This window comes from Tenrec ecaudatus, chromosome 3, assembly GCF_050624435.1.
Source record: "Tenrec ecaudatus isolate mTenEca1 chromosome 3, mTenEca1.hap1, whole genome shotgun sequence".
Taxonomy (NCBI): Eukaryota; Metazoa; Chordata; class Mammalia; order Afrosoricida; family Tenrecidae; genus Tenrec; species Tenrec ecaudatus.
Genome location: NC_134532.1, coordinates 191448534 through 191467429, shown reverse-complemented (window position 1 = coordinate 191467429; position 18896 = coordinate 191448534). Strand labels below are relative to the sequence as shown.

The following is an 18896-nucleotide window of genomic DNA, read 5'->3' as shown; positions in this document are numbered from 1 at the left end:
GTGGCTGCAAGTCAGAGACTAAAGGACAGCACCGGACAACAACAACAACAACAACAAAATCAACAACATCAACAACAAGGTTCCCAGCCTTGGAAAGTCTACATGGAATCACGATGAGTTGGGATTGACTCAAAGGCAGGGAATTTTGGTTTTGGTGACAAGTGTCAAATGATGGATGTGCTAGCAGGGAATTAGATGAAATGTAAAAAGTAAAAAGTTCGGGCAGAGTGTTGATGTTGTTGAGTGTTGTTGAGATGATTGCTGCTCATAGTATCCCCATGTAATAGCGTTTCCCCATAGGGTTCCCTTGGCTGTAAGATGTATGGAAGCTCTTCCCAGAAAGAACAGGGACTGAGCAGGAAACAGAGACTGGAAGGGAATGGTCTGCCATATATCATGTTCGTTACTTTTAATGGGACCAAACAAGAGAATGCCCACAAAACTAATAAATGACCCAATGTTGAAGTAAGCCAGCTTTAAATGTCTGTCCAAACCAAGATGCAGAAAGTCAGCTCCTCTCAACATAGAATGTTTTCCATGTAAGAGCATGGAAACTTTTTAGATATGTTTTCAAAGACAACAAATTGATTCCGATTTGGGGGGAACAGGGTGTGGTGGGGGTGGGGGCGCTGGTGGTAGGGGGATGTAGAATAAAAAGGGACTTAAAGCAGGCAAGATACAATGTAGGAAGAGGAACGTTGATGATGATGGGATTTTTTAACCCTGATATCAAAGCTTATTTAAGTCTGAAGTTTAAAGGTTTAGTATTAGGACCAAAAATAAATACAGAAAGAAGGAAGCCATGGAAACGGGGGGGGGGGACAATATGAGAAACTATAAATTAGGTCCACTTATCTGTGGATGATTAATTTACCAAATATATATTAGAAGCTAATGGGAACCCTGGTCTATTTAATCACTAATTTGTTCAGGGTGGTGAGGAAAATAAAACCCTACCTCACACTACAAACTAAATAAATTCTAGCTAGATGTTGGACTTAACATTTGAAAATAAAAATGTGCAACTTTTAGAGTCTTACATAAGCAATCCATAGTAGAGATTTTTTGAAAAAACAAGACACTGAAGACACAAATTGGAAATAAAGCTTTAATACATCTGACTTTGTTAACATTAGAAACTTCACTGTAACAAAAAGTTCATAAACTAAGTAGAAACAAAAGATATTTATAATACTGAGACATATAAGCCAATTTTTAAAAATAGACACAATGGCAATTGATGTGAGAAGACATCCAAATGGCCAATAAACATATGAAGTTATGTTTGATCTCACTAGTCATCCAGAAAAGGTTGACTGAAGCTACATTTAAATACTGTTTCACAACCATCTGATTTCAAAAAAGGCTAACATCTGGTAAGATGAAGTACATGACAAGGATGGGAAAACTCGGATATCTCATGGACTGTTTGTTAGGAGTAGAAGTTTGTGTAGCCTTATTAGGATGAAATTTCCAAAGAATTAGGAAGTTTCAAGAAACCCATATCCTGACTTAGGTTCTGCCAAGTCAGTTCCAGCTCTTAAAGCCCTGTAAGCTACAGAAGGCTGCCCAGGCCCGCACCACCATCCCTAACACTCCTATGTTTGAGTCCCTTGTCGCAGCCACTGTTCCAATCTATCTTGGTGAGCATCTTCCTAGTTTTCCCACGACTTCTCCACTTTGACAAGCTCTTCTCCAGGGGCTAGCCCTGCTGGTGAGACTTTCCAAATGTGGGACAATGTCTCACCATCTTTAAGCCCAAGGAACGTTCTGGCTGTACTTCTTCCAAGAAAGATTTGTTCGTTTTCTGGAAGTCTATGGTCTATTTCATATATTTGATGTTACTTCCCTGCAACACACTCTTTTCCTATAGAGAGACCTTAGAACACCCCTCCTATCTCAACACATTGATGTATGCAAAGAAAGGCAGCTTGGAAAAGAGTCCAAATATCATTGTCAAAACTCTAGAGCAACACCTTTGGAGAAGTGATCAAGTAGAGCACTCGAAGGCAGTTAAGGAGCACTGGTGACAGAGTGGTTACATGCTGGATTGTTAGCAATCAGGTCTGCAGTTAACAACAGGGAAAGAGGAAGCTCTCTACTCCCTTAGAGAGTTCCAGTCTCAGAAAGTCCACAAGGACAGTTCTACCCTGTCCTATAGGGTCTCTATGAATTGGATTAAATTCTAAGGCAGTAAGTTAAGCTATTGTTATTGTAGTGAATATTGAATAAATTTAGAGGAGCATGCTCCAGAATACAAGACAAAGAAATAATTATAAAAGAAATACAATGGGTCAAAAGACTATAGTCCCAATAGAATATCAATACTTAGAGTAATATGTTCTTTCTTCCACCTTATTAATTAAGTCCTTCACTATAATATATGAGGTACAAAATGCCAACCATTTTTTTTACCCATAAACCTGTAGATAGTCTATAGCTTGATTGGAAAGATGTATTTAACTAGAATATTAGTTTCTTGTCCCAACTTTAATTAGTAAACTTGAATTAAAAAAAATAAGATATACAAGTAAGTATGATAAAATCTCAACTAAATGATATTCTACAGTTTGGCTATTATTTATTTTAAATCTATGTGAAAATCATTAGCAAGTGGACAAGTTAAAATGAAACCTTGTGATATTTAACCATTTTTTTGATTAGACATGACTCGGACTCACGATTAAGTAAACAAGCACATACCTAGCTGCTCTGCAGTCCCGTTGGCGGTTGATGACCTAATGTACAACAGAGTGAAACATTGCCTGGAACTTTGCTACCTACCCTCACAATTCCAGGAAGTGGGTTGGGGTTTGATTTTTCCAGTCCACAGTGTAGCTATTGTGACAACCCAACTCAGCTGTGGTTCCACCGCCTTAGCAGTGGAACCTAGTTGAAATATTATAATATTTGCATAGCATGCGATGTTTTAAAATAAAAAAGAACATTTCCCAAAGAAATGTCTTCTGTTAAATTGTTAACTCATGCTATAGAGCTACAGAGGAAAGAACGTCTTTCAAATTCTGTGTTTGAATTATTAAATAGTCTTTCTAACATGTGTCTGCTGCGGTAGTGTCAATAACGACCCTCTAGGAAAAAAACAATCGTACCCTAAGGATTTTCCTGAGTGTAAATCCTTATGGAAGGCACTACCTTGCCTTTATCCTCCAAACACACTGCTGCGTTAAAACTGCCATCTTTGTCTTACTTAACCTATTGCAATACTGGGTCTTCTTCTCACACGTATGTAAGATGCTATTATACAATTCTACCTTTATATACTAGAGGAAATTTCAAAAGAGCTAGTTTTTAAGTATATATTTATTAGTTTTTCTGCTCACTTAGTTATAATAGCCATATGTATTTAAATCATTTTCCTGTGTCATTTTATAAGTGGAAATGTAATACATTTAGAAACATTACATAACAATATGGAAATGGTGGAATAGTACGTTACTCATTGGTTACTAACTGCAAAGTCAACAGTTCAAATCCAGCAGTCTCTCCACGGGTTCTGTTACTGTAAAGATCTACAGCCTCCGAGGGGTTCGCTAAGGGTTGAAACTGACTCCACGGTGGTGGGTGTGTACATTTTGATCCATTCTACATGTCATCTTCTAGTGGATATGGGATAGATTTAGAAACACCATGTAATGCTCTCTTCATATGAATCTTTTTCTTTATTTTGTTTATAACTTTGCCAAAAGTCTGAATTATACACCTCTACAATGACTCATGTTTCTGTCTCTTCCAATATTTCAGCATTATTATTTTGGGTTCCCTTATATGATTTTTGGCTGAGATAGCTAGAAATCATGTGAGCTTATCTCAAGAATGTTACCAATGTTCATTTTTCCCATCCCCGAGCTTAAAAAAAAAAGAAAGAAAAGAAAAAGAAATGTCAGAACAATCAGATAACATTGTAAGAAATCTCTTACACATAAAGCAAACTTGTTTAAGAAGGACATCTTTTCCTTGTTTCTCATATACACAAATTGTAAGTTTGCATAAAGTTAACGGAATTTGCTTTAAAGTCTCTGCATGTCCTAAATGAAATTCTGCGTTTTACAATAAATTATTCCTTGGCAACAAGTCAACGTTGTACCCATCTGTAAGGCTTAACAATTATGACACTAAAATCAGGAAAGAACTATTCGCTAACTATTCATATGGAAGAAAGAGTTATATCTATTTTTCCTGCAAGTATGAGTCATCATAGTTTGGAGCACTAGTAGCATGTAGCGTAAGCATTAAACTGCTCACCAGAAGGTCTGCAGTTCAAACCCCACAGCCACTCTAAAGGAGAAGGATACGCCTAGCTCCCTTGGAAAGTATAAAACGAAAGTATAAAAACTCTTGAAATTATCCGTGCTTGATTTTAATTTCATTTTCTATAAGGTCTTACAGTAAGAAGTCATTATCAGCATCCGGAAATTATTCTTCATCTTGTGATATGTTTTACATAAGTTAGATATGTGATTGATGGATCGATTATAACCGATTTTAAATGAGGACATTTCTTTAAAATCAAAGTTTGTATTTTATTACACACCACCTGAATTATTTAGTTTTGTAAAATTATCTTTTCCTTGAAATCTTCAAAGATTATGGAACACTTTTTGGTCGGGTTTTTTAAAAAGCGGAAGCACCTAGCTTTTATGTGTGTGAGAGCCAGATTTTAGAGGATTCCGTTCTTAATCTTGACAGTCAAAGGAAACATCCTGCACTGTTGTAACTGTGCCCGCAGGATTAAGAAGGGAAACTGCGAGGCCCGAAAGCACTCCAACCTGCCTTCAATATGCTCACTTCCCAAAGGGGTGGGGGGGGGGGAGACAGACTCCCCAAGCCCTTGACACCCTCAGAGAAGTCAGTGGAGTCAAAGCCTGTCTACCTTTAATTCCTTAAGTGTTACAGAGGGAACCCTTGAATCAAACTTGGCTAGGTACCCTTTCCTCTCCATTGTCATTCAGTGATGCTGACAGAATAAACAGGGAATGCCTAACATTAATATTTTTTTCTTTAAAAAGTAAAAGTACATGTTTAAAAATCCATGATCATTAAATAGTGTGTTTCTTAGAGTCTTGAAGAAACTGAATCAACTCGATGGCATGGGTTTGAGTATATACTTCTGACATTTATTCTTATATTTGATATATTTAACATATGTAAATGATTAATATAATCTAGAATGACATGTAGTGATTTTAGGCGTAGGTTTGATGCCACTTCCAAGAAATACCACTATCTTTTCTAGACATAGCTATTCAGATAATTAATAATTTTCTTTGATGTAATTAACCTCTACCATTATCAGGATCTGGAAACTATGCTTCATCTTGTGAAATGCTTTACATAAGTTAACCTGATTGAAGTTTATCTAGACTGAAGTTGTCCTGAGCAATTATTAAAACAACAATTCTCTGCACTCAAGTAAATGGCAACGCACACTGCCTATGGACAGGGTTTGTGAGGCTGTAAATCTTTACAGGGGCAGGTCTCCTCAGCTTTCTCCTGCTGACGGCCGGTGGGTTTCAACCACTGTTCGAGCTGCTAACAGTCCAAAACTTACCCTACCCTGTCAGCAGCCCCCTCGAGTGTACGAGGATGACATACTGACTTGAAAGAAGAAATTCATTTGATTTCCACTGGCGAATATGTGGACAGAATGTAAGGAGGTCCTTGGAATGTCAGAGGTCAGAAATGTAATTTCCCTGCATTAGTCATTCAAGATGTGAACTTAGAAGTCTTGCTATTGAACTTTGAAATAGACCAAAGGAAGCGTCAAAGCAAAGCACTGCAGAGTGTCATCTAAACCAGTAGATGATGTTTTCATCAAGCCTGCTAATTTAGCATGTGATTGCCACAAATGTTAAAAATTAGCCTTATGACTTGGCAACTATTAAGATCAATCATAAAACCGAAATGCCTGGTGGCACCCTCCATATCACTCTGACTTCTCCATCTTTCCCTATTCACTATGGAATCTCTGGCTTTTATTTACAAATGGCCGTGCCAATCTGTGGGTGGCAGAATTAGTGCCTAACAGGAAGGCACTCTAAAGAGTGCCAGGAAGCGCAGAAGTCAGTAGGAAAAGAAACAGTGTGGATTGTGCCAGCCGGGCCAGCATCAGGAAACGGAAGGCTTTCAGTCAGTTAAGCTGGTTCACTCTTGGTTTTCTTTTGTTTGGAAAATAGAATCTTTTCCTTGTAGCCTTGCTGAGGCTAGTTAGGTAAAGCAGAAACATGAATGAGATTTGAGTTTCTTTTTCATATCCCCCGCTCCATTTGTCTTTCTGATGCTCATTCATGTGTACAAATGAACAGAGTTGTTTTTTATTGATTTTAAGAGAATAATTTAAAGATGCTGAAAAGTATGTAATCCGTGAACTATGGTACTTTAAGAGACTTTGAAGATGCTCTCCCATTGATCTCTTATTACATCTCTGTCTCTCTGTCTCTCTCTGTCTCTCTGTCTCTGTCTCTGTCTCTGTCTCTCTCTCTCTCTCTCTCTCTCTCTCTCTCTCTCTTTTTCTGAATACTGGTACACTTATGCACCAGGACCTCATCTGACTACTGATGAGAAATATTTTATTACCTATACAAATAGAGATGTTTATGATTGAAAAATTAGACTTGATTCGATATGCATTATCATGAGTAGTAAGTGCCTTGTTTGGGTTTACATGATCAAAGACAGATGTATATTTCATGGTATACACACAGAAAAATCTTATCATGAAATTTCCACCTTCTGAAAGAATCTATTTCAATGTAAATATTGGTAGGTAGTTGTTTCTGTCTCTTTAGGAATAGATGTATTATTTTTAGTTATCAGTGCATATAAAATAAAATGCCTGGACGTCTCCCTTTAAGGCAGACTCTACAGCAACACCCAGGCACCGTTATAGGCCATGCTGGATAGAGATCAGAATCCCACAAAGGATCAGGGCTCATACACTAGGAATAATACACAGTTGATCAAAATTCACTTGTAGACTGAAAAATGATTGGCAGAGAAAAAGCAATATTAAGCACTCATTTCTGCTCAGGGAAAGCACAGTGCATGCATAGCCAAGAATACCATCTGTTGAATATGAAATTCTTGGATCAAGACATTATAGATACATTTCTCCAAACAGCAGGGACAGAAGTCTTTCTGGAAACAAAATCACAATAGGGTTGCAAACAAGCCAAGTGAGAGCGAGGCAATTAACTATTCACTGCCTTGTGGGGTGCAAGTTTCCTTACTGCTGGTGCAGAGTGTGATTAATTACATAGTATGGCTCTTTATGTGGTAGTAAATAAACATGTAACAAGCAGTTATCCTGTTCAAATCCATTCCAAAGCAATATGGTGTCTACTAGGCATGTATAGAGGAAAATATTTTTATCTGGAGTTAAGTCCAAACCTTCATTCACTTCCCAATGACATTCCTTATATTTTATGAAGACAGTAGAATTATGACTGTGTGGCATTCTATGGGATATTTAAATAAAATGCTTGGTAAATAATACTTACACCAAAGTAAAAGTCAGACACAATTCTATATGTCTTTACTTAGATATTATATCGTGTGTAGTAGTTCTGCTGCTCAAGACTTCTTCATAGCTATGAAAAACAAGGGCGTCACTTCAGGGCTGAGGTTCGACTGACCCAGGCCCTGGTCTTTTCGGTTGCATCCCATGCATGTGAAAGTCGGACATTCAATAAGGAAGCCCAAAGAATTATGAATGAGGTGCTGAAAAATAATATCGAAAGTGTGAACTGCTAAGAGGACAAGCAAATCTGTCAGGGAAGAAGCATGACCAGCGTGCTCCTTAAAGGCAGGTATGAGACTTCAAGAATTCCTCCTACATACTTTGGACATGTTGTCAGGAGGGACAATCACTGGAGAAAGATACCATGCTTGGTAAAGTAGAGGGCACTGGTAAAGGAGAAGACCGTCAGAGAGATGGATTGACACAGTGGCTGCACCACAGGAGCCAATCATAGGGACAATGATAAGGATGGCACAGGGTCTGGCGGTATTTTGTTCTGTTGTGCACGGGGTCAGTCTGGATCGAAACAATGTCAAGGCACCTAACAACAACAATGCTTAGTAATGAGTCAGTGAGAAAGAGGGAGACCTTCAATGAAATGGATTGACACAGTGACTAAAAGTGTGGGCTCATTCATAGCAACCATCATGAGCCTGTCTCAGGACACTTGCAATTCAGTGTAATGAAAACCAGGGTCTTCGCTGTTGGACTAGTAGCTATCTTCATAATAAATGGAGAAAAGAATGAAATTATCAAGAATTTTATTTCGCTGGCATCCACACTCAACGAACCCGGCAGCAGCAGTCAAGAAGTTGAGTGATACATTGCATTGCATTAGGCAAGTCTGGTGCACAAAGTCTCTTTAGAATATTGAAGAGCCAGGATGTCCATGTCACAATTAAGGTGGGCCTGAACCAAGCCATGGTATGCTCAGTCACCTCATATGCATGTGAAAGTTGGACAACGAGTAAAAAAGACCAGAGGCGAACAGATGCGCTTGAGTCCTGGTGCTGGGGAAGAATATTAACAGTATCATGACTGCAGAGGAACAAACAAATCTGTTTTAGAAGATATCCAGCCAGAAGGCTCCTTAGCAACAAGGATGATAAAGCTGTCTCTAGTACTTTCCACGTGTTCTGAAGAGAGATCAGGTCCTGGAAAAGGACATCATAGTTGGTAAAGTGAAATGTCCGTATAAAATAAAGAAAGATCCTCCAGGAGATGGTTCAATACAGTGCCTGCAACGGGCGCAAACATACCAACTGTGAGGATGAGTCAGGATTGGGCCGCATTTCATTCTGCTGTGCATTGGGTCTTTTGGCAAATCAGGAGCTCTGTGAGTGGAAAGAGACTGCTCCCTCTGAGTTAGACGCTAGACCTAAAAGCAACAATAACAACGTTTTTAATAACTCTGGATAACTTTGGGTAACCCAAAGTCACTCCTGCAGAAATGATAGCAAAAGCTCATTCAAATATTAAATAGAAAAATTGGTACTTTGACCCATATTTCTTCAGCGCCTGCCCTCCTAAACCATCTGGCTACATAGTATATGAAGAGAGTCGTGGTAGCCCTTTGATGTTAATGTTGAATGCCCACAGTGAACCACTGCTCCAGATGCACGAGGAGCCTGTTTGTCTCTCACACTTGCTCAGCGTATCTGTGGCGGACAGAGGACTCTGCTAGAGAAGGCTATTCTCTTCAAGTCCTTTCCAACACAGTGCACATGTCCTTATGGATTCCTGTTAACATCTGGATCAACTGACAATAAGCCAAAGAACAGCAGCATAAGTACTTATTTGGATGAATTCAGATTCATTAAAAAAAAAATAAGGACCCGATGCCAAGGGCTTAAGTGGAGAGTAAATGTTTTGAGAATGATGAGGGCAATGGATGTACAGATGCACTTTACACAATTGATGTATGTACGGATTGTGATAAGAGTTGTATGAGCCCTTAATAAAATGATTAAAATAAAAACCAAAACAAACAAAAAGAACATACTAATGAGAAAATTTAAAGAAATAAAAAACAACAACAAAAGTCATTGAACACCAAATATAGCATTTTGTACTCTTGGTTCCTGGTGTTATAAATATGAGTACTTATGTCCCCCTCTGAGCATTCCGTTTCATCTTATGAGATCTAACATAGCCCCTGTTTGAAGTGCTTCTGAACTTTTGGTTAACTTATTATCTACTTTAAAAAAAACAAAAACAAAACGACCGCATAAAGAAACCAGTCACGTTCCCTCTGGTCAACCTGAGCTGTGCTTTATACGGTTGTGCTGCTTTTGTATATCTTTTCTTTGTATGTTTCTTGAAGGCAAGAGTAATTATTTGTCAATATGACATTCATTCAACATCGCTATAAAAAGTATGAGTCAAAGATATCAGTGATAATCCTTGAAATTAACCATGATTACAACATCTTGCATTGTGATTTGACTCACAACATTATCTTGGAGTCCTTTAAAATACCTTTTTGATAAAGATTTATAGTTAAGGTAAGTGCATCAATCTTCTTACACTTTCTGGGACCATCTCTGCCTTTTATTCAATGTGAATAGCTTATTTTGAGCCAATTTTTAAAAATAAAATCATAATCCCATTTGTATATTATAACAAGAGCCTCATATGCCTCACATGTTCTCCGTGAAAATTATAAAATGTGTTCCTAGGCTCCAACACTTATTTTCAGTATATAATATCAACGCCAAATACCTTACTCTTTACGTAGTACTGCGTCTTTATTTCCTAATATGGTGCGTTTGCACTACTTTCTGCAACTATTTCAGACTTGTTATCTTGTAACTCTGACTCACTCAGAGACTAGCTAAGAATACCACTTGTTTGCTTTAGATAAATCAGTTCCTAGTCTTCTATCACCCCTCACATTGAAAATGGCCAGACCAGAGTGACAATGTGTTGGCAAAATGCATTCACTCCATTAGGTACTATTAGACTTTAATCTTATAACATAATTTCTAACCTATGTAATACTGTTATGGTTTATAAAGATGACACTATAATATATTTTAGGATCAGAAATAAAGAATTTGCAAAAGAAAATATACCATAGAAAGCAGATTTGTGTTTTCAAAGCCACCCTGCTATTTTATACAGTTTAAGAAATTTTGGCTACTTTACCAAATTAAGAAATGCCAAAATCTTGTTTTCTTAGCATTCTTGTGAGTGAAATGATTTATTGAATATGTGTGTAAAATATTTAAAATGGCTTAAAATCATAACTATGTATCTATATTATTCAGGTTCCAGTATAGAAATATTAATGTTAAATTTGGAATAGTGACATATTTAGATTTGTTTTATTTCTTGAGAATTTCTTTAAAGCAATTTATAAAAGTGCCCTATAACAATTTTCATTTTTCACCATAATTCTACATAATGATGCTCTTTGAGTAGTAATTTTAGCTAATGGAGAAGTAACATTATATTCAAAGAACCATCAACTGACTATCAGAGTCTTACAATAAGGAAAGAGCCTAAAACAGCTATGTTAATGAGCTGAGCATTTTAGCTTTCGTACGTTTTCTGTTTGAGTAAAGTGAGCTAATTTTCTTTTGCAGGCCTGCAATAACTTAGTAAGATTTTAGAGCTGCTTGTCAAGGGTAATTTGACCTAATAATTACCCCTAACGATGTGATTAAGAAACACCTGACTCAGATGTCGTGTACACATGCAAGCCACAAGTCATAACCCTTTCCTCTCTTCTGATTCCACTGGCTACATGCCAAGTCAGCAGGCAGCGGGAACAGGCCTTCTGGAGCAACCTGCCAGTTTATAGTTTATTCAGGTCATTACACCTGTGCTAAGTGTGCCTAACAAGAGAGGGATCTTGAGGTGCGCAGCTTTAAATACGTAAGTGCTTCTGGAAGACTTTTTAGGGAAAAACATGTAGTCTCTCCTACAGAAGGCCTAAAATGCCTTTAATGTAAATGTTAAGTACTTAAAAAAGTCGTTCAAACAGCAAAATATGTTCTTCCCAGCGAGTCAAAATCAAAGGTGCCCAAAAGTTGGTGTTTTTTCTTTCTCCGGAACGGAAGTTAATTTTGTAATGCCGAAGAATTTTTTTCAATCTTTGAAGTTTACAAATTGATGAGAAGCATACTCTTGGAATCCCTTGTTTGTGATTCCTCTATTCTACATTATTTGACAATCACTTGGATAAAGTTTAAATTCAGGTTCCCTTACTGGAGTATCTACAAAAGGTGTCATCGAGCTCCCATGATGTATCAAAATGTTTTTGAATAAAAACAGTGCAATTAAAATGATCTTTATGAAATATACTTGACAAAAAGTTACTTGAGATTATATATTAATGTAGTGAATATTTTAAGTGTGATAAAGTTTAGTGATTTTCAGTATTTATGTGGGCATCACTCCATTCCCTAGAGTCCCATTATACAGAAAATAACCCTAGATTTACCCCCATTTTATCATGCCAGTAACGCCTACTCTCCTTTTGGGGTGCAACCTCGGGGAAATAATGAAAAACCCACCCTGAGTGGTAGATGCCTTCAAATATTTAGAAGGTCAATATGGTGTCAACTTAAATTAGATTTACTTTTGCATTTTTAGGATTCATAGGTTTGCATCTCTTCTCTGGCTTAATATATAATTATAGATTTAAATTACTTCATCTTACAGACAAACTGAAAGAAATTATTCTGAAATTTAGAAAGTCAATTGCATTCTCCTTTTAAAAATTAAAGAGATGAAAATAGATAATTGTAGAAAGCTAGGTTTTTAATTTATGTTCTCCTAATTGACATAATTGGTTATGCATCGGACTGCTAACTGCAAGGTCAGCAGTTCCAATTCACAGCTACTCCCCGGGAGAAATATGAGACTGTCTGCTCTTGGAAAGATTTACAATCTCTGAAATCCTATAATGAGTTGCTATGCGTTGGAATTGACTCAGTGTTCATGAGTTTGCTTCTTTAGGCTTATTTGGCTTCTAGATTCATAATGATTTTACAAACTTTGATTTATCAATAATTAATTTCTGATCTATATTATGAATGTACCATAATATCCCTAAAAATGAAAGCTATCAAATCAAAATAAGCTTGATAAAAAGGATAGCTTTATATCCAAGTGTTACTTCCATTTAATTTTCTTAGCTATTGTGAAGATTTACTCAAAAGAAATATGTAATTGAGTGTGCATTTCTGTATAATTTTGGTTCATCCTTTGTAAAATTTTGCAATTACCATTTCCATTTAATTATAAAGAACGTTACAGTTTAGGGAGAAGAGAGAGATTCTGGATGTATACACCGTATATACCCAAGTATAAGCCAACCCGAATATCATGCGCAGCACCTCATTTTACCACAAAAACTGCACTAAAAATGTGCTGGAAAAATTCAGTTTATACTCAAATATATACGGTAATTAAAGAGTGGAGATAAATGCTTGCATGATTAAAGGAAAAGAAAAACTGGAAGTGTTTATAATAGTTGAATTGTGAAAATGTAATCAGGCTCAGTCTGAGTACTCTGACTTCATCCCAGGGGTTGTTTCAGTAATTTGTTGCCTGATGGTGTTACTGCCCTTCCCTCCGCACGAGGTGAAGTTTTCTGCACGCTTTACATTTTGAGATACTGCCTCATCTATGTTAGGAAAAATGTGCCTGGTTTAATACTGACATGCAGCAAGAGTTGCTTATAAATATGAAAAGCACTATACAAATATTTTCTCGACATACTCTGAAATACGTACATACATTTCAAAGAAATTAGATGATCTTATAGAAATAACTATAAAAAAGGTAATTCTGGAAATATGTATCTTTATTGGCTTTAAGAATTACACATGAACGACAATTTAATGTAATCCCAACAGGATGACTATTGCGTAAGCAAACTAGTAGAATTAGAAAATGCTACAAACAGAGGGTGTGTTTTAGTGATAAGACACCTGTTCTCCAGGAAGACTTGGTTACGTTTCTGAAGCTTAAGAGTATAGACCATCACCGTTAAAAGGGACCCTAGAGCCGGGGTCCCGGGTGGATAGTCTGCTAACAGAAAGATGAGTGGCTCCAGACCCCCAGTGGCTCGAAGCCCACAGGGCACTTCTACTCTGTTCTTCAAGGTCAATGCGAAGTGGAGTCGACTCAATGGCAGTGAGTTTTTGGAGAGATCAATGGATCTCAATTGATTTAGAGTTATGAGGTCCATTGTGCATCTCATAAGGGTGAATGACTATCTCCCCATAGAACTGCACTGTATCCTAGAAACACAATTTTGTATGCAATTTAATCACATTGAAATTAACTGGTCTGCCCAGCTGGGGCAGTTCTAATCTGACTAATAAGATCAGTGTGAGTCAGCATCAAGTTGTCCTAAGAGATTTGGTATTTTTATTTCTGTTGTAATTATTCTTTAAGCCTTTTATAATGGGGTAAACTAGACCCACAGAAAAACCCATTGCCATTGACCTTTCTCCTACCTTTCCAAGTCGTCTGGCCTTCAATACTCATCCTGTCCAATCAGGTGCTCACTTGAGTCTTGTTTTTATTTAATTTTATTATTTAATTTTTTCTTTCAAACTATTTTATTAAGACTTTCATCCAACATCATACCATTCCATAGTTCAGTCATATCGAGCAGTGTTGTACAACCACTACCATAATCAGTTTCAATCTTGTTTATATTTCTATGACTAGATCCTGTCCTTGTATCTAATTGTGTGTGGAAAAAACAACAATACAAGAAGACAGTATTCTGTCTTTTTTCTTTTTAGTGAATATATCTGTGTGTAACACCATTTCTAAGCATTACCTGAACCAAGCAGCCCATTTCTCTATTAAATATTTGCTGTCGCATTTATCTGCCAAAGCATAATATGTGGTAGGAAATCTGCTATCCAGGCAAGCACTTAGATATTGTATTCTTATTTCCAACAGCTGTTACCTGAATTTTAAATGGGAAGGATGGTCTTTGTTGTAAACACAGGACTTATTTGGAACTTACCTGAATAAACACTTTTTCATGTCTATTAACCAGAAAGAAACACCCAAACCAAATTCACTGCCATTGAGTAATTTATGACTCACAGTGACCCTCCAAGACAGGCTAGCGCTCACCGAGGGTCGCCCAGAGTGTAACTGTTTACAGGAGTAGAAAGCCTTGTTTCCCCCCCCCCCCCCCCGGGGGAATGGCTGGTGCTTTTGAACTGCCCACCTTGAGGTTAGTAGAGCGGCACATAACCAGTATGCCACCAGAGTTCCTTGAGCCAATCAGAATGTTCAAAGTTTCCAAGAGGGGTGCTTCCCTGTTGTCCTGAGTAGCAGTCAAAGGGCACATCTGTCTCTTGCATCACACTCTCATTTAAAAAGAATGCAACGTGATTTGGGGAATGGCTAGAGCCTCTTTTTTGCCCCTTGAGCACAACAGCGACTAGGAGGATGACTCAGGACAGGGCATTGTTTCATTCGGCTGTACATAAGGTGTCTATGAATCAGGACCAACTCAACTCCAAAAAATAACCTACCCAAACCAAAAATGATCTTTCACTTAAAATCTAATGTGAGTTGAAAATCCATTCACTGCACTTTTAGTCATCTTTGATCTCTCCCAAACCAACCTTCCCTCCAAACCAGCTTCATAATGGTTTCATCTTAAAGACATTACATATCGGAGATTAGGAAACAGAACATTTCTATCTCCCCTGTATAGGGTGGTTGTTTGATTTAATTAAATAATATATAAGGGTAGCTATTGAAATGCAATTAAAATATAACAAGATAATATAGAAGCTGTTTGTAAATCTTTATTATTATGCTTAGAATTTATCTCAACCTATTGACTCAAATTCTAGACAACTTTTTCAACCTCCTTTCCAAAATGGTGGACATGGATTTCGTAGGCGTAAATTCAATTATGGATTTATCACTCTCCTTGGACACCTTTAACATCTACCTGCCCAATTTTCACATTTTCAAAGTAGTTATTATAATTACAATGCTTGCCTCTTTAATGCCCTTATAAGAATTGGGTGGAATAAATTTTATGAAAACCACTTGCACATTTCCATTAGTAAAAAGAGAACGTGGCCAGGGTGTCATCCTCCAAACCCCGCCCCCCCACCACCACCCAATAGAGAATATAAAATCGTTAAAACTTCTTCATTCTTCAGAAGCAGCTATTTGAACCTCGGCAGGAATCTACAACACCTTCTACCACAGAAACACTCTCAGCATCCTGATCAGAAGCAGTACCAATTCATTTAGATTTGAATTCTGCATTTAAAATAGAAAGTGTATCCCTTTCCTCGCTATTACAAAAGTAACCATTCAAACCAGTCAGGGAAAGCCTCTAAAGTGGAGGAAACACGACTTAAAGATGGAAAACCTTCACAAGGAATTGTGATGAGAAGTGTGCATTTTCTTGTGGGAAATATTTTTGTTTGTTCTGCAGAATCCCAGGCAAGTCACACTGAGATAACAGAAAGCATTTCTGATCAACAGAAGCAAGTCAGCAAGGCACAGCCAGCAGTGGGGCTGGGAACAGTTTCACCACATCTGTTAGAGGCAAAATGGGACATTAGCAAAAAGCACGCCCTTCGACCAGATCCTACTGATAAACACACAGAAACAAAACCAAAAAATGTATGGTAAAAATAAAAGCAACTTCTCAGAAACATTGCCTACAGGCAGTTCACATTTTCCTTTAAATCTATAAAAACATTCTAGTTGAGATTTTATGATAAATATTACCAAAATATTATGCCTTCGGGACAAGTTATTCAGTGTTTGGGAATTGGAGTTAAATGAGGATTTGCCATAGAATTATTTTTGTATTTCCAAAGGCAAGATATTTAGGTATAAAGTTTGATAGCCAACAGGTAATCGTTTTAGTAAAGATATAGCTAGCTATATATAATATGAAAAATCAAATTCGATAGTTTGATTTATATTTTCAGGACACATAGACCTTGACCTATGTGAAAGCCAAAGACATAATACAGAGCTAAGTTAGAGATCTAGCCGGCAGGGTATTTTTATGATTGTAACTTTAGCTTTAAAGATCACTGCTACCATTTTCTTTTCTCTCTTTTATGCTACTAATTGTGATTCTAAGGATTGGTCCCACAGTAGACATTGTACTTAGCTTAAATGACATTTCTTTGGTCTAGTGAGTCAATTCCCTGCTACCCTCACCTCTAACCCAGAGCACCAAATCTGAGTATGATTAAGAGTAGTAACCACAGCGAATGGAAAGGGTTCAATGGTGCAATCTACAGGAGTTTCCATTACTTCTCTATTTCTACCGAGAATGTAGTGACCTCAGATCTGTCCTGCACAAGCCCCCTTCAAGGAAACCTAATTCCTTCAGACATCTACACTCTTTCTTTCTCACAAAATACATTCTTTGCTCTTGGCTTCTGTTTTAGCCTTCTAAGAACTCATACCCCTGGCTTGAAATAAGTGACACAATGACATTCTGAGGGGACTTTGTGCTGAGGCTAAGGCCGGCCCAGCAAGTAGGGCAGACACGGATGGGAGCAGGCCAGTGATTCAAGGGATCAACTGAGGTTTGGGAGGAGAAAATGACAGGAGAAACATTTAAGAAGTCCTGCATGTCTTAACCCGTTTTGAGGTGCATTTGAAGAAAGACAGGCAATCTCCTTGGAAAGACTGAAATCCATGGAATGTCATCCTGTGGAGTATTCCTCTACTCTGACCTTCATGGAAATGTCATGTCAATTTAGTTTGATTGGGATGTGGTACCCCATAACAGTCTTTAGACAATTAATGGATATTTTCTGGGGGATAATAATTATAGAATCGTTGCTTCAGACTTATCTATTTCTGATATATCCTAGCTTTGTTAGTACATTTTATTGACCTAGTGAGCTACTCCCTGGGACAAAGCTCGGGCAGGGATTTTAAGTAGGATGCTATACTTTCTTACCCAGATAAGCTTGTCCTAGCGATGGCGACCCAGGATACAGGTCAAACGAATGCACGCAAAGCACATGCTTCCCGTATGAAAGCCCCGGTGAGTGCTGAAATCTTGTGTGACACATTTACACCATTTACACCACAGCACGCAACAGAGGCAGACAACCCTCGAAAGTCACTCTTCCTGCCTCAGTAGGCTTAATTATTAGCATCTAACACAAGGGGCTTCAAAGGTTACTTGCAAAAATCCATTATCTTTTCATTTAATTTTCCACAAACTATTTGAAGGTCCCACGTACAATTGTGTCCCTACCAGGAATAGTTAGTGACAATTGGTTGGGATTAGGTATGTCTTTTCTTTAGAATGCATTTAGCTTACTCAAGAAAATCTATTTTTTCCCTTTCTCCTTTCCAAGTCTTGAGTCACCGTTCCAAAATAGGAAAGGATGTGACCTAGCGCACATGAAAATACTAAGTTGGGGCAGTGCCTCTGGAGGCAACAAGAAGCAGCAGCACTTGAGGGATATAAAAAGGACCCTGAAAGAAACTCCGTTTCACCTTGTCCCAAAGTAGAGGGTAAAAGTAGACATCCTCAATTAAATTAAAGGGTAAAAAATTTAGAACTTTCTTTTTGGTAGCATGTAATCAACCTGTGGGATTGAAAGCCTCAGGAGAGTGAGTTAAATTTATGGTTTGCATTTTAAGAACAAATAGATAAGTTCACGGCTGCAACAGTTGAATGGAAGAATAATCAAATCCCATGTTTTCTGACATGAATTGATACATAGACAAGGAAAACGGTTTGTCAGAGTAAAACATAGCAGGTGACACATTGTTTTAAATCTTAGATATTTGGCAATGTGAAAAACAGAGAAATCCAGGTGGCCAAATCCTATGATGTTTACTTCCTGTTGGATCATACTTAAAAATAATTATTACATATATCATACCCTAAGCAAGATAAGAACATTATTTGTCAGTTTTGGGGTTTTTTTTTGCCCTGGGGTGGCAATGTATCCCTATGACGCTTGATGCTGTGGCACCTTTATTTCAAATACCAACAGGTGGTAAATAGATTCAGATGGCAACGTCACGATAAAGGGAGAAAATATTGAAATTGTCAAGAGCTTCATCTCACGTGGTTGCACAATCCGTGCTCGTGTTCCTATTCCGTGCCCGCCGTTACAGCCATTCCAGCACTCCGTCTTGTTGAAGGTGTTCATCTTTCTAGCTGTCCCGCTCCTTTACCAAGCATGACAACCTTCTCCTGGGACTGCTCTCCCCATCTGTCCAACCGACGTGAGATGAAGTCCTTCCATCACTGCCTCTCAGGAGCTTTCTGTCTGCACCTTTTCCCAAGACAGCTTGTTCTTTTGGCAGTCCATGATACTTCCAACATTTTCTGCCAAAGACCACACTTGATCATAGT

At 37.8% G+C, this 18896-nt stretch overlaps 1 protein-coding gene across 3 annotated transcripts in view; it reads left to right on the top strand.

The window, feature by feature from the left end:
• PCDH7 (protocadherin 7) overlaps window positions 1–18896 on the top strand; it is a 496884-nt gene that overhangs the window by 422793 nt on the left and 55195 nt on the right. The gene's annotated exons all lie outside the window — the stretch shown is intronic.